The 18,910-nt window shown below is 52.7% G+C and overlaps 2 pseudogenes; both read left to right on the forward strand.

Moving 5' to 3' along the window:
- The first annotated feature begins 2,782 nt into the window (after nucleotides 1-2,782).
- The window catches only part of LOC113611702 (40S ribosomal protein SA-like), a 108,634-nt pseudogene continuing 92,506 nt past the window's right edge, over nucleotides 2,783-18,910 (forward strand).
- On the forward strand, nucleotides 10,731-10,826 carry LOC113611814 (uncharacterized; annotated as a pseudogene).

Genomic DNA, 18,910 nt, shown 5'->3' on the forward strand with positions numbered 1-18,910 from the left:
AACCAGGTCCAAAACCGTGGACAAGTTTCCTCTTGTCGAGTAACCCCTCAAGTCTCAGTTTACTCATTTTTAAAGCAGGAATAATGCCAGGACTTACTGCAGAGGGCTGCTCTGAAGATTTACTGAGATAATGCATGGAAAGCCCTTACCACAGTGCAGGGAATGTTGTAAGGACTCAGCTGTTATTAGTACTACAAGGCGGATTATCATAAATGTTAAGATCTAAAAAGCAGCGAAAAGGCAAAAGAAAAGCTTAAGGCAGCCAAGAGGAAGGAGGAGAAAGACAACATCCGTTCTGTGCCAAGCCCTGTGAGAACAAGCAATTCGTTAGGGCTCAGAAGGGGAAGGGCAGGGTTGGGAGAGGGCCCAATGATGAGGAGAAAGGGGATTTCCATTTAGAAAGCTCAGGTGGGACCAGAGGACCTAAGGGAGGAGGGTGGGCTTTGATAACAGTAGCAGTTGCTAAGCCTGTAAATGCTTAGGTTTCACAGCATCTTTTCTCATGTCTCATCTCAAACCAACAGTCCTATTGTACAGATGAGGGTTATCAGGGCTCAGGGAGGTTGAACAGCAAACCTTAGGCCATAAGTCAGAGGCTGAGTTTGGACACATGCCTGATGGGTTGTTTCCAAAGCCTACTTCCCCTTCCCCAAGTTCCCGGAGAGAACTGCGGGATTGGGAGGCTAGGACAAGGGCACAGTGAGCTCAGGCCTAGGGCAGCCCCAGTCCCGGGGGAGGGCAGAGGGAGGTAAAACCTTCCTCCCTTGTTCTCCTCCAAAGGAGAAGTCAGGCCAGGGAACTGGTCAGGGTGGAGAGGGTTCTCAGGCTTTTCAAACACAATTTTGGGAATTTTACCAACTGCTCTGTGCAGAGCAACACACAAGGCACTTTGGGAGTGATTCCAGTTCTCAAGCTGCTTTCATTGCCTTATACATATGCAATTACATTTATTGGCCAGTGGGCAGCTCATTTGATCCACACAGAGACCCTCCGAGCTAGGCACTGCCATTAAGCCCATTGTTATAGCGGGGCTCAGTGGAGGCCCAGGGAGGGTAGGTCAGCTGCTCAGAATCACTTAGGAATTAAGGGGAGGCACTGGGATTCAGGCACCACCCCACAGCCACTATGCCCTCCTTCCCACCATACTGTACTGCCTTCAAAGCATTAGGTCATGCAGTGCTGGCTGTGAGCACCCAGGGGGAAAGAAGCAGGAGCCCAAGGAGAGGCAAGGCCAGTATGGACTGTGGGCCTTGGGGCAAGCTTCCTGGATGAGGGGCTTTGAAGATTAAAGACCTGGGTGGGAAAAGGAAAGGAAGAAGGAAGTGATTTTCTGAAAGCAGATTGGTAAAAGTCAAGTTCCAGAGCAGAGGCTCTTTGGAATCAAGTGTGGGGAATGTACCTTCTTTGAGGTAAAACCTTCTCTGGCCCTCCATGTCCCCATCTGTAAAATGGGAATAATAAAATTACCCACCTCATGGGAAGGCTGAGAATCAAATAAGATCATAATTGTAAAAACACTTTGTGAACAGGAAACCAAATAGGACAAGTCATTTCACCCTACCGTATCACACGGATAGGTGTGAAAATAGAACTCATGTTCTTGGACACAGTTGTGGGACGGTCAGTAGAATGGGAAGGCAAGGAGAGTGGAAATAAAGGAGGACTAGCAGCTGAAAAGAAAGAGGGAATCTCCATCTGGATGGGGAAAACCTCTTGCAAAGTTAAATTGAGCTGGGGTCCTGCCGCTCCCCACACAACAGCTGGGGCCATCTTCCTCCAGGCATCTGAAAGCAGGCTTCCTGTCAGCAGAACCCAGGGGGCTTTTATAGAAAGAGTCAAACACAGCTGCTTTGAATCCCTGCTCCATCACTTCTGAGTCACCTACATCCCTGTGAGCCTCAGTCTCCACGTCTATAAAACGGGGATAAGGACAGCTAGTTTGCACGGTTGTTATGAAGCCTACATGGGTGTATGTACAATGTTTGGCACTCACCCAGCAGCAGCGCAGTATGCTATGAGTTTCCAAGGTCACTAATTCTGCCTCCCAAAGGTGATGGGAAGGTGCCTGGACAAGATGCTGAGGAACTGGGAGTTAGGCTCAGACACATCCTTCTAAGGACAAAGTACACAGACTCTCTGGAGATGATGTCCTCTCTCCCTGCTCCACCCAGTTCCATAGGTCCACTTCACCCCCTGGCACCTGGCTGGCTACCTGCCCCCAGGTGTCCAGGAGCCCCTGTGGGCTGCGATGGGCATCTGCTGCCACCTATAGGACCTATGTGGCATTGCCTCCCCCAGCCAGCATCACGAGGCGCAGACTTCATCTGCTCAGAGATGTCACTGCATCTTGTCTGTGTCCCGGCCTGCTGGCATTCCCTGAAGGCAGCAGTAATCATCTTTACCTATATCTCCAGCATGCAGCACAGGGCAATCACAGAGTAGGTGTTCAGCACGAGATAATGGAATGGATGATTGAGTGAATGGCCTTGCAGTGATCAAGGTCATAGACAACACGAGGCACTTAGCTGAGGTTTATTTAATGCCGGTGCAATTGACTGGTGGAGACTTGGAAATCCTCCTTCAGAGGCCACAGGGAGCAAGCGTGAGGCTTAGGTGCCTGGGTTAAGGTTGGGGGAAGCAGTAGCAGAAGCAGTGGGTGGCTTTAGGGACTCTGCCTTTGTGGGAGTACAGGCCTCTTCTATTTTTCCTTCCCCCTCCCTGGGCCAGGATCTCCCTCTAGAAAATGCTCTCAGTCTGGAAAAGCCGGAAGGAGCAAGGAGGCATGAATGTGGTCAGGCTCCGTACTAAGTGGAGCCAGTTCACCAAGAGACTGTCCTTCGGCAGCGGCAACGGCTCTGCCGTCCTCATCAACCTCCTGGATGCTCAGCCCCTCACTTCCTCCCCGTCTCCTTTCTCTCTTGGACCTAAGACTTTCTTTCCTGCAAGGTCCGTTCTTTCTCTACTGTCTTGGACTGAATTGCTGAGGAGCACATGAGCACCCTAGAAAATCCCCATTGTACAGCTGGAAAGCCTGAGGCACACTGAGTGGGAAGGAGCTCTGGGACAAGTCAGAGGCTCTTCACCTCAGCCCAAGTGTCACTGGCGGGTGGGAGGGATGTGTGACCTAAGGTGGGTGCTCCTGTGACCAGGCTCAGCACAGCTTGACCTTCTTCTACACCAGTGGTTCATCAAAGGTCTCGGCACATTCTTACTTCATTTTCAATGTTTTTCTTTTGTCCTCTTGTCTCACTGAGTCTCCCACTTCCTTGGAAGTTTTAAAACAAGAAGCCCCGTCCATTCCCTGCTGCAAAATGGAAACCCAGAGAGCTTGTACAACCTGCCTAATCCCACCCTAAGCACTAAGGGTAGAGCCAGGCAAGACCCCAAAGCCCAAGGCCCCCCAACCCCTCAAGCAGACTCTTTCATCCCTACAGACCCAGTGCTATGGGGAGACCAGCATCAGCACCTGTTATAGACTGAGTGTTTGTCTCCCCCAAATCCATTAAGTAAATCCTAACCCCGATGTGATGGTAGTAGGAGGTGGGGTCCTTGGGAGGTGATTAGGGCACAAGGAGGGAGCCCTCGTGAATGGGATTCATGTTCCTATAAAAGAGACCCAGAGAGCTCTCTCACCCTCTGCGCACCACGAGAGGAGACAAGGGGAGTCCGCAGTGTGCAACCCGGAAGAGGGCCCTCGCCGGAACCAACCATGCTAGCACCCTGACCTCAGCCTTCCAGCCTCCAGAACTGTGAGAAATGTTTCTATCGTTGATAAGCCACCCAGTTTATGGTACTATTTTTACAGCAGCCCAAATGGATTAAGACAGCGCCCTCCCCCAGGCCTTCAGAGTCACCTCTGACACAGGTTCACCCAACCTCTTGGCCGGAGCAGCTCTCTTTCTGCTGCTTGCGGTCACACCCAGGACCTCCGGGCCTCTCCCCAGCCTGGGGGTGTTTCTGACCCCCACCCAGGTAAGCCCTCCTGCTGCTGTTTGAACTGCTTCCTCTCTGCCTCTGCTCCCCGGGCCCTGAAAGGAGAAACATGGTACCCACTTTCTAGAGATGGCCACCAAGGTGAGATGGCAAGTTCCAGGAACCCCTGGCCCACCCAGAAGGCCACGTCCCAGCTCTTCTGAGACCAAGACAGGACTGACTCCTCAAACGCAGCCCAGGCACTTGTGCTCGTCCATCCCCATCCTCCGTCAACAGCCTCTTATTGAAAACTCTGCCCAGAATCTTCTCCCCATCCCACTGTTAGCAGTTGCTTTTAAATGTGTCATTTGAGACAAAAGTTTTAGAGGTATAAGCACAGAAGAAGTGTTCAAGGATCACCGTCCTTGGTCCATGAAAGACATTTTCCAAGAGCCCAACTCCAGGACTATTCCATTCCTGCACCTAAGTCTTCAACCACACTGGCCATACCCACTCACAGCCTGCCTCTCAGCCCCACTGCCTGGGCCTCTCTTGAGCAGACCTGAGCCTATGTCCTCTGCCAGAGAGTCACAGCCACTACGATTCCTTGGGCTCCTCCGGCTACATGGAAAATGGGATAGAATTCACCACCCAGCATCCACTAGAGTTCAGAGAAGGTCAAAGGCTTCTTGAACCAGGACATGGTGATTATATATGGGGTCACCCCAGGTCATCTGACCCCCTGCTCTCTTGTCCCAGGGCTCTCCTGCCCCTCCAAGGATCACACTTGGGGTGAGAGGTCCACTCTACCCTACTCTGGAGCCTGGGAATTGACAGTACCCTGCTCTACTGCTTCTAGCTGAGCTCCAAGCTCCAAGCTGGTGATTCTGAAGGACTTGCATCTTTGTATGTAGGGCCAGTGACCTGGGGACTTTCCCTGTGAGGCCCATGGCTTTTCTCACACAGAGACAGTCAACTTTATTCATTCCTTCCTTCCTTCATTTATTTACTTGCTCATTGATTCAACAGATATTGGGCACTTATGTGCCAAGCACAGTGCTTGGCTCTGGGGGTACAGCCATAAAGACAGTGCACAAGACAGAGTCCCTGTCCCAACAGAGCTTATAATCTAGCAGGTAAGACACAAAACATTAGCCTGTGATGAGTGTCACGGGAGCACAGGGAGTGCAGGGCTGGAAACTGGAGATGATTTTCAGTGCCTGGCTAAGCTTCTATGCAGGACAGCAAGCCCTGGGGGAGCTGCTGTCAGCTTTGAGCAGGGATGAGACCTGCTCCAAGCTGTTGGATTTAGAAATACGGTATGAGCAGGAGACAAGGGGTCATCAGAGTAACACTGCCGGTGACGGTGAGGATAGAGAGGAAGGTGAGGGTCCCGAGAAATCTCAGAGGTAATACGGAAAGGAGTCTCTAGTTTGGCAAGAGAAAGGGAAGCGTTGAGAAAAGGCCACAGTTGGTGGTTCCACAGTCAGGGGTGGTCTTGAGAAGAGCTCTTTTACAGGAGGAGCAGGGAGAGCAGAGGGTGAGCAGCTAAGAGGTAGATGTTGGTGTTAGGAAGTGGAATGTCGGGGGTGGGGTAAGAGGTGGGGAGAGATACAGGAGAAGCTGGGTAAGGAAGGGTGGGCGTTCCTAAATGCCAGTGGATGCCTGAGCATGCTCGTAGATGGAGTTAAGAGCTAATGGAAAGAGAGAGACTGAAAACTGGGAAAAGGAGATCCTGGAGGGCACAGGAGCCCGGAGGCTATGGGAGGGATGAGCAGCCAGCAGACAGGATAAGGCAGGCCTTGTGGAGAAGCGGGTGTGCCTCCTCCTTTACCTCAAGGAAGAAGAGGGAATATCCAGTGGGATCCTGAGACATCATGGGAGGGCCGGGTGGGAGGACTTGTGCTAACTCATGCACCTTCGCGCTGAATTTGCAAACACGCAATTACACTTGCACAAAGTGATGTGTGCACGCCTTCACACTGTGCCACATGTGCGTGTACAGAGGGCTCCTCCTATGAATGTGGGGGAGCCACATCCCGTGCACACGCACTCTGGAGAACCGGGCCCAAAGTGGCCACGAGCCAAGGGAGGCATCTCGCAGTGTGGAAGGGGAAGAAGGCGGGGAGATCAGCTTAGGACCGGGCCCCGGGAGCCCTAGCTCCGGTCCCTCCTTTACTCCACTCAGGCTGCTCGAGTTCAGGAAGTGACTTCACCTCTTGGTGACACCATTGCCTGAAGGGCAAATGAGAGTGAGTCATACCCACCCTGACAAACAACACGTTGGTTAGGCTGACCCAGAACAAAAGCTTCCTCGTTGCTGGTTCCTTCTCTGCAGAAAATGCAAGTAAGGAGATGAGCCCCAAGTGGTCCTGACCCACCAGTACTCCCTGACCGCCTGGACGGTCACACAGGCTCCGCCCCTCCTCTGCTCACCCTGTGTCCCTGCTCCACCTGAAGCCACCCAAACCCGTGTGAGGGTGGGGCCAGTTGCGCCTTGTTTGCATTATTTTACTCACTGTCCTGTGCCTGCTCTTTTTCTGTGGGGCTACTTTATTGGGTGAGGCTGGACTATCGCAGAGACACCTTTGGGTGGGCTCGGGGAGGGGTAAGAAAGGTGGAGAAGCCGTAGGTTCTGCATGCTTCATGAGGCAGCGTCCCAGCCCTGCCATCCGCTTGCCTCCCTCTGCCTGGCCCTGCACCCATGCCCAACTTCCCTTGTTGCTGGGGTCCCTATGTCTTAGAGGTTATGTGTCTCCACGAGGTTCTGATCTTTCCCATAGGAATTCCCATTTGCTGGGGGGAGAGGTTGTGCTGGGATGCAGGGACTCCCAATATTACCAAGGGAATTTCCATCACTCGAGCCTCAGCAAGACTGGCTCCTGGCCAATCAAAATGAAATGGTCAGGAATCTTCAACTGTCCCCCCTCTCCAAAAATCCTGCTGCCATCCTCCTGCCCTGACCCCCAGTACAGCCACTCCTCAAGGCGCAGCTGAGACAGGCTGGGACCTGGGACCCTTTGCTGCAGTGCTGCGGTGCTGCAATGCCTGCACCTGGACAAACATCTCCTTGAGCCACAAAATACAAAGAAACGATAAGGGACTAAAAATAACTGCATGCATGCGCATTTGGGGCAAATTCCGAACGAGATACAAAGAGAAGCTGGGGGCAAAAGCAGGGTACTGCCCGTGCTCCCTGCACACCACACCACCTAAGGGGTGGGCAAAGCACCTACGCCACCCCTCGGCCCCGACACACCCCTGCCTCACCTCACATAAGGATCCAACTCACCCCTCCTCAGCGAGCGAGCAAACAAGGGAACCTGTTACTTGTCCCTGCTGCAGCAGGGGCCCCAATAAAGCCTGGCCTGAATTTCTTGTCTGGCCTCTGAACAATTCTGTTGATTAAGGAGGCCAGGAACCCTGGTTGGTAACACTGCCAACATGTGCTCTCTGCCTGCTCTGTCCAGGGAAGGGGGGGAACATGGAGATAAGAGGAATGGGGTTGGGGGGCCCCTAGTGAGAGGCAGTGGAGGGTCACTAAGCCGAGTGAGGGGCAGCACGTTCCCTCCCCCGCTCACACCTTACCCACCCTCCGCTGCAGCAGCCGACCACCAACATGGCGACTACTCTCACTTGGGAAAGCTATGCAGCCCGGTCGTGCTCCCTCAGCCTCTGTCTGTCTGTCTGTATGACTGTGGCCTCACCTGGCTCTATGCGGAGTGCTGCATGGTAGTGGACACCAGTGCATCCTCATCTCGGGCCCCACCAGCTCCCTGCGGCTGTTCATGGAGGGCCTAGGGGCCCAGGAGCTGAGCGCCGATGAGGAGAAACCACAACGAAGCTGAAGGTGCTGGGGGAGTACCAGGCCCCAAAATCCCCCCAGGCAGCATCACGTCCCAACGAGGCCATCTGGAGCGTCCTCACCTCCCACATAATTTCCACACGTGCAGCTTGGGTCCCCCAGGGCGGGAGGGCACTGCGCACTCAAAGGTCAAGTGGGCTCTCTGTGTTGCTTCCCCTAGTATGTCGAGGACTGTAGGCAGGTGCCCAGCCTCCGAGTCCGCTCCTCCCACCTCAGAGGCAGAGCCAACACGCTCACTGGTGCAGACAATGTATTACAGGCGTGTCCCCTCAGTGGCAGAGAAGACGTGTGGGTGGGGACCCTCGAAGGGGATAAGTTATTATACACAGATGACATGCTAGACCGGTGGTTCTCAAACTTGGCTGCGTGTTCATGTCCCCTGGGGAGTTTGTAGAAATTCCGATGCCCAGGCTGCAGCCCAGGCCAATTAAATCAGAAACTTTGGGAGTGGCACCTGGACATCTGCGGCGTGTAAAACTCCCCAGGTGACTCCAGTATGGAGCCAAGTTTGCAAATCACTGTGTTTGTTCTTTACCTCCATTTTCTCACCAAATGCTTTCAGTTACCCTTTACTGGGGATATTCTTATTCCCTTGTTACACGCAAAGGATTTAGAGAAGTTAGATACCTTGTTGAGGATGAGGAGTTCTGCCAGACTTACGCTCTTGAAGACAGCGCTACGCCTGCTACACTGTCTGCCCGGGGTCCAGCACAGCGCCTCCATCCAGGAGGGGTGCCGTGCGTTTCACGGTCGGATGGCCAGAATGTGATGGAGGCCTCGTGTGGATGGGCAGGGAAGAGGGGATGTTTCTGCAGACGGCTGCTGGGGTGAGGCAAGGTGAAGGGAGAATGGTTATGTGCTGGGCAGTCGGAAACTCTCCTGATTCCTGCCAGGACCCCTACAGGAACGATGACCTGTGCACAGGGTCCTCCACAGCCTGGACGTCCCACCATTCACCAGGCCCCTCTAGGTCCTGGGCTCCAGCTTCTTCCCAAGCTCTGCAAGAAATCTGATTAGCATAACAATGGCACTGACTTTGCCCTGGCCCTCTGAGGCCCTTTGCCCTCCAGGCAGGCCCTGCCCTCAGCCCTAGCCCCCAGCTGGAGCCCCGTCTGGGAGCCCCGTCTGCCTGTGCTTGTGCCCTCACGTGGGGCACGGGGGGTGGAGCTCCCCCTGGATGTGTGCCCTGCCCCCAGCACCAGCTTTGAGGGCAAAGAATGAAGATGTCATGTTCACAACCCCATTGCACCTGGGTGCACTAGGGTTTGAAACAGAGAGAGAGATGGCCACGTGATCATGTGACCCAGAATGACAAACTGGATGCGTTGAGCAGCATAGAGACTCTGTCCTTCAGGGACTGACGCCATCCATCCACTGTGCAGTTCCCTATACAGCTGCAGGTAGGAAGTTTGCAGAGAGCCGGGTCTGTACCCACTCCAGTCCCTCAAGGACCAAGGCTAATGTAGTGGCAGGAGACTGTGAGTCCCAAAGGTGCTCCCAGCTCCTGGGAGCCAGCCCCGAGCTCAGGCTCTGCATTGCTGAGCTAGCCAGCCAGCCTTTGGTGCACTGGGAAACTCCCCCCTAGCCCCTGCAGACACTTCTGCCCTGCCCTGGGAGCCATTGACACAGTCTAAGGCACCATCACCTCCAAATGTAGAATGCCAGAGATCTGACCGATATTCCCACTTTACACGTGGGGAAACTGAGGCCCCGAGTGTGGAAGGCATTTGCTCAAGTTCACCTGGTGAAATACTGAAGAACCAAGACTTAGAATCCGGCCCAGCTGACTCAGGTCCTGGGGGCTTCCTGCTTTACCTGCTTCAGTTGTGCCATCCCAGGTACAGAGCTTCACGCGGGAACGGGGTCACGCGCACAAGCACACAGCTAGCCTCCAGCTCTCAGACCTGGGACTCAACAGGCTGCAGTCTCTTCTCCCACTCCCACCCCATGGGCTGTCTACAGGGGATGTGTAGCCAGGGAGTGAGATGGCAGCGTCTACCCGACGACGCTGAAGCTGCCCCTCTTCAAAGGAGCTGCTCAGCCCTCATTTGATTAAAAAGCCTGAGTCACTGAACTAGGTCTAACTAGACCCAGGCCACCTCTAGAATTCAGCCTCTTGGGATCGGGTGGGACCGCAGGGCTCCTCCAGGGCAGCATTCCCACAGGCAGGAGTTCTCTGCAGCACCCCTCTGCAGAGTCAGGGGCCTGGATGGGGACCCTGCCCACCCCCTTGTGTCCTGCCGATTCTCTGCATTCCCCTGCCCTGCCTGGTTTTACTTCCTCGCTGCAGAAGGAAGGGGTGGAGTCAGAATCCTCTCCAGCTCCCATATGCTGGGGCTCCATGACCTTAAGTGGACAGGCCCCTCCATCACCTCCTACACTGTCCAATAGGGTAGCCACGAGCCACATGTGACTACTTACATCTACATTTAAATTGAAGAAAATTCAACAAAAGTTTTCACTAGCCACCTTTGAAGTGCTCGGTGGTCACATGTGACTAGCAGCCACTGCCTAGGGCAGTGCAGATATAGAACATTTCCATCATTTTGGAAGTTCAGAGCTGGATTCTAGACAACAGTGAGAGGACTCTTGTGTTGGAGAGGTCCCTGGATAGGCTGAAGAGACAACTTGCGACAATAGAAAAGGGTCTCTTCTCTGAAGGCACTTTTCTGGGTGGGGCAGTAAGAGATCTGGCCCCTTAAGAAGGCTCCTGTGCTCACTCTGAGAGCACACATACTAAAATTACAACAATACAGGGCTTCCCTGGTGGCGCAGTGGTTGAGAGTCCGCCTGCCGAGGCAGGGGACACGGGTTCGTGCCCCGGTCCGGGAAGATCCCACATGCTACAGAGTGGCTGGGCCCGTGAGCCATGGCCGCTGAGCCTGCGCGTCCAGAGCCTGTGCTCCGCAACGGGAGAGGCCACAGCAGTGAGAGGCCCGCGTACCGTTAAAAAAATTAATTAATTAAAAATTAAAATTAGAAAAATACAGAGAAGATTAGCCTGGGCACGGATGACGACACACATATTCACATAGTGTTCCATATTTTTTGAAATAAATAAGTCACGAGGATGTAATGTACAGCATGGCGACTATAGTTAATACTATTTGCACATTTGAAAGCTGCTAAGAGGGTAAATCTTAAAAGTCGTCATCGCAAGAAAAATAACTCTGTAAATATGTAAGGTGACAGATATTAAAAAGATTTATTATGGTGATCATTTTACAACATATACAAATATTGAATCATTCTGTTGCATACCTGGCACTAATGTGTATGTCAATTATACCTCATTTTTAAAAAGGAAAAAGAAAGAAAAAAACAGATGGCTCCTCTCTACAGAGATGGTGATTAACTAGTGAGGCTCCTCAGGGGGACAGGAGGGTGGGCCACTAAGGCCTCACTGTGACAAAGAGGGCTGGCAGTCTACAGGGCCCTGCTCCGGAGGTGACAGAGTGAACAGGGGAGTGTCCCGCTAGCGGGGGGCTTGCCCCTTATCTGGCCTGGCCCCTCCATGTCTCCTCCTCCCCCCAAATTCCCTTCCCACACCCGTCCTTGCAACACACACGCACACACACATGTACACACACACACCCCACCTCATCCTGCCCTGGCCCTAGAGCTATGCCAGGCTCTCATCTCGCTTCCCCAAGGACAAGCACTGGGTCTGTCCCACCTCCTCACCCCAGGTGCCCAGCAAAGCACTAGGTTCAGGCACACCTGCTTGCCTACAAGCTGTCCCTCCCAGTCACTAGGATTATTAAATGACCAAACTTTCAGTGTTGCTCAAAATCCTGGCCCGAGGTGTATCCAAATGCTCCCAGACCCCAGGATGTTCAGCGGCCCTTCAGGCACTCTTGCCCCTGTACCCGATGGACCCTCTTCATCAAGTGTGTGTGTGAGGTGGGGGTGGTGGGAGAGAGTTGCCCGGAGGTTCCCTGCAGGGAAAGAGATGCTTGCGGGGGCCACTCCAGAGCCCTTTCCAGGGAGCAGGGGCACAGGTGGGCGAGTCCAAGCTGACCTCTAGGAGTTGCCTCATCTCCGTCCTCCAGGAAGTTGCTCAGGTGCAGAAAGAGCCCGCCCCCACCGCTGCCCCAGCCTGGGTGGGAGGGGAGAGATCACCTGGTGCTTCAGAAGCGGCAGCACGAGACCTGGGGTAGAGGGGAGGACAGGCCCCAGCCCAGCATCACTGGCTTCCCGGTTGCGTCACCCTCAGCCCAGGCTCCAGGCAGTGGCCGCTGCCTCTGGAGGCAGGGGCTGCCCTCACTCCCTGGCAGGCGGGCCGGGCAGGACGCATTCCTATGGCTGCAGCCTTGGCTTAGGCGATCCGTGGGCCCAGATGCCACCCTCCGGGAGCTGCTGCTGCCACGGAAACCAGAACAAGTTCAGAGCAAGATAGCAGAGAGGGCGCGGGGCTGGGAGCTGGGATGCTGTGGACGAACGACTGTGAGAGCATCCCCCCGGGTGTCAGTCCCAGGGATGCGCCGCTCCAGTGCAGGAGAGGTTTGGAAAGGTGGTTTGTGTATTTATTTCTCCATCTCTTTTGGTTGCTAAGCAGTGCTAGGCTCACACCTCCCTCACCCCGTGCACTCCTCGTGGACCCACGCCTGACTCTGCGGCCCAGCCCGTCGCTGCCCAAGATCGGGTACCCCACCAGCTCAGAAACCTGAGGAGACAGGAGCCTTTGGGGGCCCCCTCCACACACACACACACACACACTGCTGCCCCCGCTCATTGGTGTGGTGGGAACAAAGCCTCCAGGTTCAGGGCTGCCCCGCCAGGCCCTTGCTTTGGGTGGAACTCCGGCCAGCACCCATCTGCACTGGTACAGGTACAGGCTCCTTCCACTAGGAGCCTTAGCTGTAGCTGCGCACAGGGCCACTCCTCACCCTCCGTGGGCTGCGTTCTCCGGGACACAGATGGAGCAGCTGACTCCCCGGCTGACCTGCCTTTTTAGAAAAGAAGTCTTCACCTGCCTACCACCCCCAGCCCTCTGGGAGCTGCCCGTGAGCTGGTGTAACTTCCCTGGGGGCTTGCAGCTTGTGATGGAGAGGAATTAGTGGCCCACGCTGATGGGCCTTCTGGGTGGAGAAAACAAGGTCCTGGGGAGGTTCAGGGCCAGGTGGGGCAGCTGACAGACCCCTCCTGGTAAGGGAGGAGGGTGGCATTTGCAAAACAAAAGGCCCGGTTGTTAGTAGACTTTTTTTTTTTAACATCTTTATTGGAGTATAATTGCTTTACAATGGTGTGTTAGTTTCTGCTGTATAACAAAGTGAATCGGCTATACATATACATATATCCCCATATCTCCTCCCTCTTGCGTCTCCCTCCCACCCTCCCTATCCCACCCCTCTAGGTGGTCACAAAGCACCGAGCTGATCTCCCTGTGCTATGCGGCTGCTGCCCACTAGCTATCGGTTTTACATTTGGTAGTGTAGTAGACTCTGAGGCTTCAGGAAGGTCAGTGGTTAACTCCAGCACTGCCCTAACACGCTGCCCATCATTCCCTCCCCTCTCTGGGCCTCAGTTTCTCCACCTAGAATCCTTCAGGATTTCTGCTAAGGCCCCGTAAAGCTCTGTCACACTGTGCCGCCCAAATTCCACGGTTCCTTCCTCATTGTCACCCTACCCAGAGAGCCTGTTCTCCCATCCTAGTGCCTCACTTCTGGTATGGAACTTTGAGGGGCTCTAAGGACCTGTCACCACCAAAGGCCAGGGGTGGGTGCCAACCTTAGTGCCCTCCTGGATGGGGCAAGGCGTAGAGCAAAGAGCCTGATGCTTGGCAGATGGTGAGAGGCAGCTGGGTCAGGATGTACCTTTCCCAGGCACATCCTCCTCTGCCACATTCTGGTCCATGAAGGCTTCTTTCAGAGCCTGATGAGAGAGTGATGAGGGGGAGGGGCCTTCTACCCACCAGGGACCGAGGAAGTTCCCACACTGCCAAAGCCCTTCCACTAGGAGCAGACCAGTGAGTGCACCTGGGCTGAGCCCAAGTACCTCTGTTTCTTTTCTTTTCTTTTTTTTTTTTTTTGTGGTACGCGGGCCTCTCATTGCTGTGGCCTCTCCCGCTGCGGAGCACAGGCTCCAGACGCGCAGGCTCAGCGGCCATGGCTCACGGGCCCAGCCGCTCCGCGGCATGTGGGATCTTCCCAGACCGGGGCACAAACCCACGTCCCCTGCATCAGCAGGCGGACTCTCAAACACTGCACCACCAGGGAAGCCCCCAGTACCTCTGTTTCTTGAACTCTAGTCTCCCACAGGTGCTGGAGGCAGGGGAGAGCGTTACAGCTGACGCTGAGCTCTTTATTCAGCGGAGGCCAAAGCACGGGGGGTGCTGTGTGATGGTGCTCAGCACTCAAATAGCACCCCGTACGAGAGCTGGGGAGTCACGGGGCAAGACCAGAGAGACTGTTCTACACACTCTTGATCTGCCCTCTCTCCCATGCTAGCACTTCCCTGGTGGAGTCATCAACACACTGGTGACCTGCTACGTGGAGGAGGACATGTGAGAACTGTGGATGGGGAGTGGATGGAGCTACTGGTGGGCAGGGAGAAGGAAGCTGGGAAACACCAGCGGCTGCTGTGCTCCCAGAGTCTACGGCGCCTTCCAGCAAAGGTTGTGCCACGAGTACGTGTGGGGCATGGCCCTGCGGCCTGGGCACGTCTGCAAGCCCTGGCCCTTCAGGTGAAGACGGTGCCCAGGGTACTATAGATCCTCACCATTCCTCAGGCCTTGGGCTTTGAAATTCTCGGCCACTTTTCTTGGTACAGAGTAAAGCCCACGGATGAGAGTCATAAGATCTGTGAATTCCCTGAAATTGCATGAAATATATGTGTGTGTGTGTGTGTGTGTGTGTGTGTGTGTGTGTTGTGCATTGCTCTGCAGAGAGGAGCTATTGCTTTCTATACATTTTCAGTCGGTCTGCTAGAAGGATGAGTTCTTGGGGAGGAAAGTGAGAATGTTGATGAACCTGGGACTAAAGGACCTGGTGCCCTAGGGCTTAGCAGCAGGGATCTGCTTCCTGGCCCCAGGTCTCAGCCCTCTGTTCACCTCAGATCTTACCTGGAAACATCCCAGAACCTTAGAAGTGGAATCTGAGCCCAATCCCCAGGGCTCTCAGGGTTCCCTGCTTCTCCCCTCCTTCTGCCAAGAGCTCACCTTTTCGAGGAGAATGCGCCCCATCCAGGGTGGGTATGGCTCTCCCAGCCCAGAGAGATGTCCTCCCTCCTCCCAGCCTGAGCTCCTTCCAGGTTCTGTGACAAGGTGGAAGCTCTTCTAGGCATAAAGAGCTGTCAAGCATTCCTTTCAGAGGCTCCCATTAACCCATGGCCCCTAGGGAATGCCTCCTGCTAAATCCCTGGATGTGTAGGACCCAGGTCTGGACTTAACCTGTGAGCCCTGCCGATGCTCCTATGAAGCGTGGAGAGGGGAGAACAAAAGAAGAGCCCCAGGACACTCTCCTCTGACAGGACACTCTCCCCTGACGGGCCAGGGCGGTGATGTCAGGCAGAATCCTCTGCCTCTCTCTGCGATGCCCGGCCCACAGGGCGCTCAGAGCACAGTGAGGCCACAGGCAGGCTGAGGTTTACTCTTGACAGCGGGGTCAGCAGCACAGCGTCTGCCTGGGATCGTCAGATCTGTCCTGTGTGAGCCAAGGGGGGCCCTCTCCATATTGAGGAGATTCAAGGTCTGCCTGGGGGATAGAGCAAGAAGCTTCTTTGCTCCCTCACCTGCCACCCTGCTAACCCCCAGCGCACATGGCCGTATTTGGAAAGCACTCCTGGCTGGCCTCCAGGATTTAGAGAAAGGCTATCTGATCAGGCCCCCAGGATATTTACACTGAGTGTGTAGCTGTGTGTGTGTGTGTGTGTGTGTGTGTGTGTGTGTTGGGAGAGGGAAGGGAGGCTATACAAACCTGTACAAGGGTCTTCTCAGGCTCCAGCTGAGGAGTTCTACATGCACCCAGCCTTCAGCTGTGAGGTGGGAGAAGAGTGGGGGGACCTTTCCTGTTTCTGCCACTGCACTCCCCCCAGCTCTCCACCAGTCTTGTGCCAATAAGCTCAAGTATTGGCTCGTCCTCACCGCTCCCAATCTCCCTCCATCTCTGTGAACACGATGCTGGCACTCATTGTCTCATTTCCATTGTCAGGAAAATGGGTTTAGGTTCCACAATAAGAAGCACTTTGGATTGGGGCGAGAGCTGGAAATGGAGATAGGTGTAGGAGGTAAGCCCTTCCTCTATGGTTTCACCAGGATATACCGTTATCCTCCTGGGGTGAAGGTGGATCTCTGAGGGAAAGGCAGGAAGGAGAAAGTCTGGGGGGCCACCCTCCTCATGTTCCCCTGCACCCCAATCCCTGACTTCCACCTGCTGAGGTTTTACAGCATCAAAATGCTGAGTGTTGGCGTTACTTTCATTGCTATTCTAGGCAACAGCCCTAATGATATTCAAGGAAATGGTCTGTTTGTGCTCCACCCAGAATCTTGCTTTGGGAAGGGAAGATTTGGGTTTCAGGTCTGATTTCCTGCTTTGCCTCAACCCTGGCAGGCTTCCTGCTAACCCCAGGCCTCTGAAAGCACAGCCTCCATCTCTCACCTACTATATAGGTATATATAGTAATATATACTTCTCCTAAGAACAATGATTCAGTATTCACTGCTTCAATGTACATGGTGACTCTCTAGAACATAACTACTGCAAATAAGAGAATTGGCTGTAATGATCTTTAGCTCTATCAGGCTCAGAAACAGCCAGTTAACCATCTCTAGCTTCACTAGATAAACTCATCATCCACCTAGTCCCAACATGGCAACAGGCAGGGAGTGCCAAAGGTGTACCCAACCTTCTCTAGACCTCTTTATTAAAAGAAAAAACGGTCAGAGAGCCTTTTGTAATTTTTAAAAGTTAATGTGCTTTTGGGGTTTCCCTGGTGTCACAGTGGTTAAGAATCTGCCTGCCAATGCAGAGGACATGGGTTCGAGCCCTGGTCCGGGAAGATCCCACATGCCGCGGAGCAACTAAGCCCGTGAGCTGCAACTACTGAGCCTGCGCCCTAGAGCCCGCGAGCCACAACTACTGAGCCCATGTGTCACAACTACTGAAGCCCGCGTGCCTAGAAGCCCGTGATCCGCACCAAGAGAAGCCATCACGATGAGAAGCCCGCATACCGCAAGGAAGAGTAGCCCCTGCTCGCCACAACTAGAGAAAGCCTGCGCGCAGCAGCGAAGACCCAACGCAGACAAAAATAAATAAATTTTTTAAAAATTAATGTATTTTAAAGTATTTTTAGGCTCACAGCAAAACTGAATGTAAAGTACAGAGTTCCCACATACCTCCCTGCTCCAACCTCTTCTACCAACCTCTCTTACCATTAACGTCTCCCACATGAGTGGTACATTTGTTACATTCATTAAACCTACATTGATACATCATTATAACGAAAGTCCATAGCTTATGGTTTTTGACGATCGTATTATGACAAACACCCATGCTTATAGTACCACATAGAATACTTTCACTGCCCTAAAAATCCCTGTGCCGCACCTTTTCGTCTCCCTCCCCACAAACACCTGGTCACCACTGAATTTTTTTTTTTACTGTCTCTATACTTTTGCCTTTTCCAGAATGTTATACACTTGGAATTGCTCAGTATGTAACCTTTTCAGATTGACTTCTTTTACTTAGTAATATGCATGTAAGTTTCCTCCATTTCTCTTCATGGCTTGATAGCTAATATTTTTAGTGCTCATTTTTAGTAGCTAATTGTTTAGATACACACAGTTTATTTATCCATTCACCTATTGAAGAACAGCTTGATTCAGAGTTTTTTGTAGAATTTGTATAAAAGTCCTTAATCAGATATGTGTTTTCTAAAGATTTTTTGCTTGGTTTGTAGCTCGTCTTTTCATTCTCTTAACAGCGTCTTTTGCAGAGAAAGTTGAATGAAGTCCAATTTATCAATTTTTTTCCATGGGTTGTGCTTTTCATGTTGTACCTAGAGTTATTACCAAACCCAAGGTCGCCTAGATTTGCTCCTGTGTTACTTTTTACGAGTTGTATACTTTTGTGTTTTACATTTACATCTATGATCCATTTTGAAGTGATTTTTGTGGAAGGTGGAAGGTCTGTGTTTTGATGCGTCTTTTTGCATGTGGATACCCACCTGATCCAGCATCATTTATTGAAAAGGCTATCTTTTTTCCTTGAATTGCCTTTGTTCCTTTGTAAAAGATCAGTTGACTGTACTGTGTGGGTCTATTTCTGTGCTTTCTATTCTGTTCTACTGATCTATTTTTGTTTCACCAGTACCACACTATCTCGATTTCTGTCACTTTGTAGCAAATTTTGAAGTCAGGTAGTGTCAGTCCTCCAACTTTGTTGTCCTTCAGTTTTGTGTTGGCTATTCTGAGGCTTTTGTTTTCCATATAATTTTTTTTTTTTTTTCGGTACACGGGCCTCTCACTGCTGCGGCCTCTCCCGTTGCGGAGCACAGGCTCCGGACGCGCAGGCTCAGCAGCCACGGCTCATGGGCCCAGCCGCTCCGCGGCATCTTCCCAGACCGGGGCACGAACCCGTGTCCCCTGCATCAGCAGGCGGACTCTCAACCACTGTGCCACCAGGGAAGCCCCATATAAATTTTTGAATCAGTTTGCCAATATCCCACAAAATAACTTGCTAAGATTTTGATTAGGATTGCATTGAATCTATAGATCATGTTGGGAAGAATGAACATCTTAACAGTATTGAGTCTTCCTTTTCATGGACATATGGACTATCTCTGCATTTATTTAGGTCTTCTGTGACTTCTTTCATCAGAGTTTCATAGTTTTCCTCCTGTAGATCTAGTCATATATTACATTCATTCTCGCTCCATCATCCAGCAGGCTGGCCTGGGCTTTCTCCCATGGCAGTCTCAGGGAGACAAAAAGCATACCATATTCAGCTTCAGCTGGGATTGTTCCTATTGGTTGACTCAAATTCTTTGCCACTCTGTGCATATCCACAAATGACACAAAAGTGCCAAGAGCATTGATTTGGGGATTACAAATTAATATTAGCAAATAGAGTTCATAAATAGGATATCTGCCAAAACTGAGGATCACCTGTATATGTATGTTTGTAACTGTGTATG

The sequence above is a fragment of the Aethalodelphis obliquidens genome, unplaced genomic scaffold, assembly GCF_003676395.1.
Source record: "Aethalodelphis obliquidens isolate GAN/ISIS:26980383/991018 unplaced genomic scaffold, ASM367639v1 scaffold70, whole genome shotgun sequence".
Classification (NCBI taxonomy): Eukaryota; Metazoa; Chordata; class Mammalia; order Artiodactyla; family Delphinidae; genus Aethalodelphis; species Aethalodelphis obliquidens.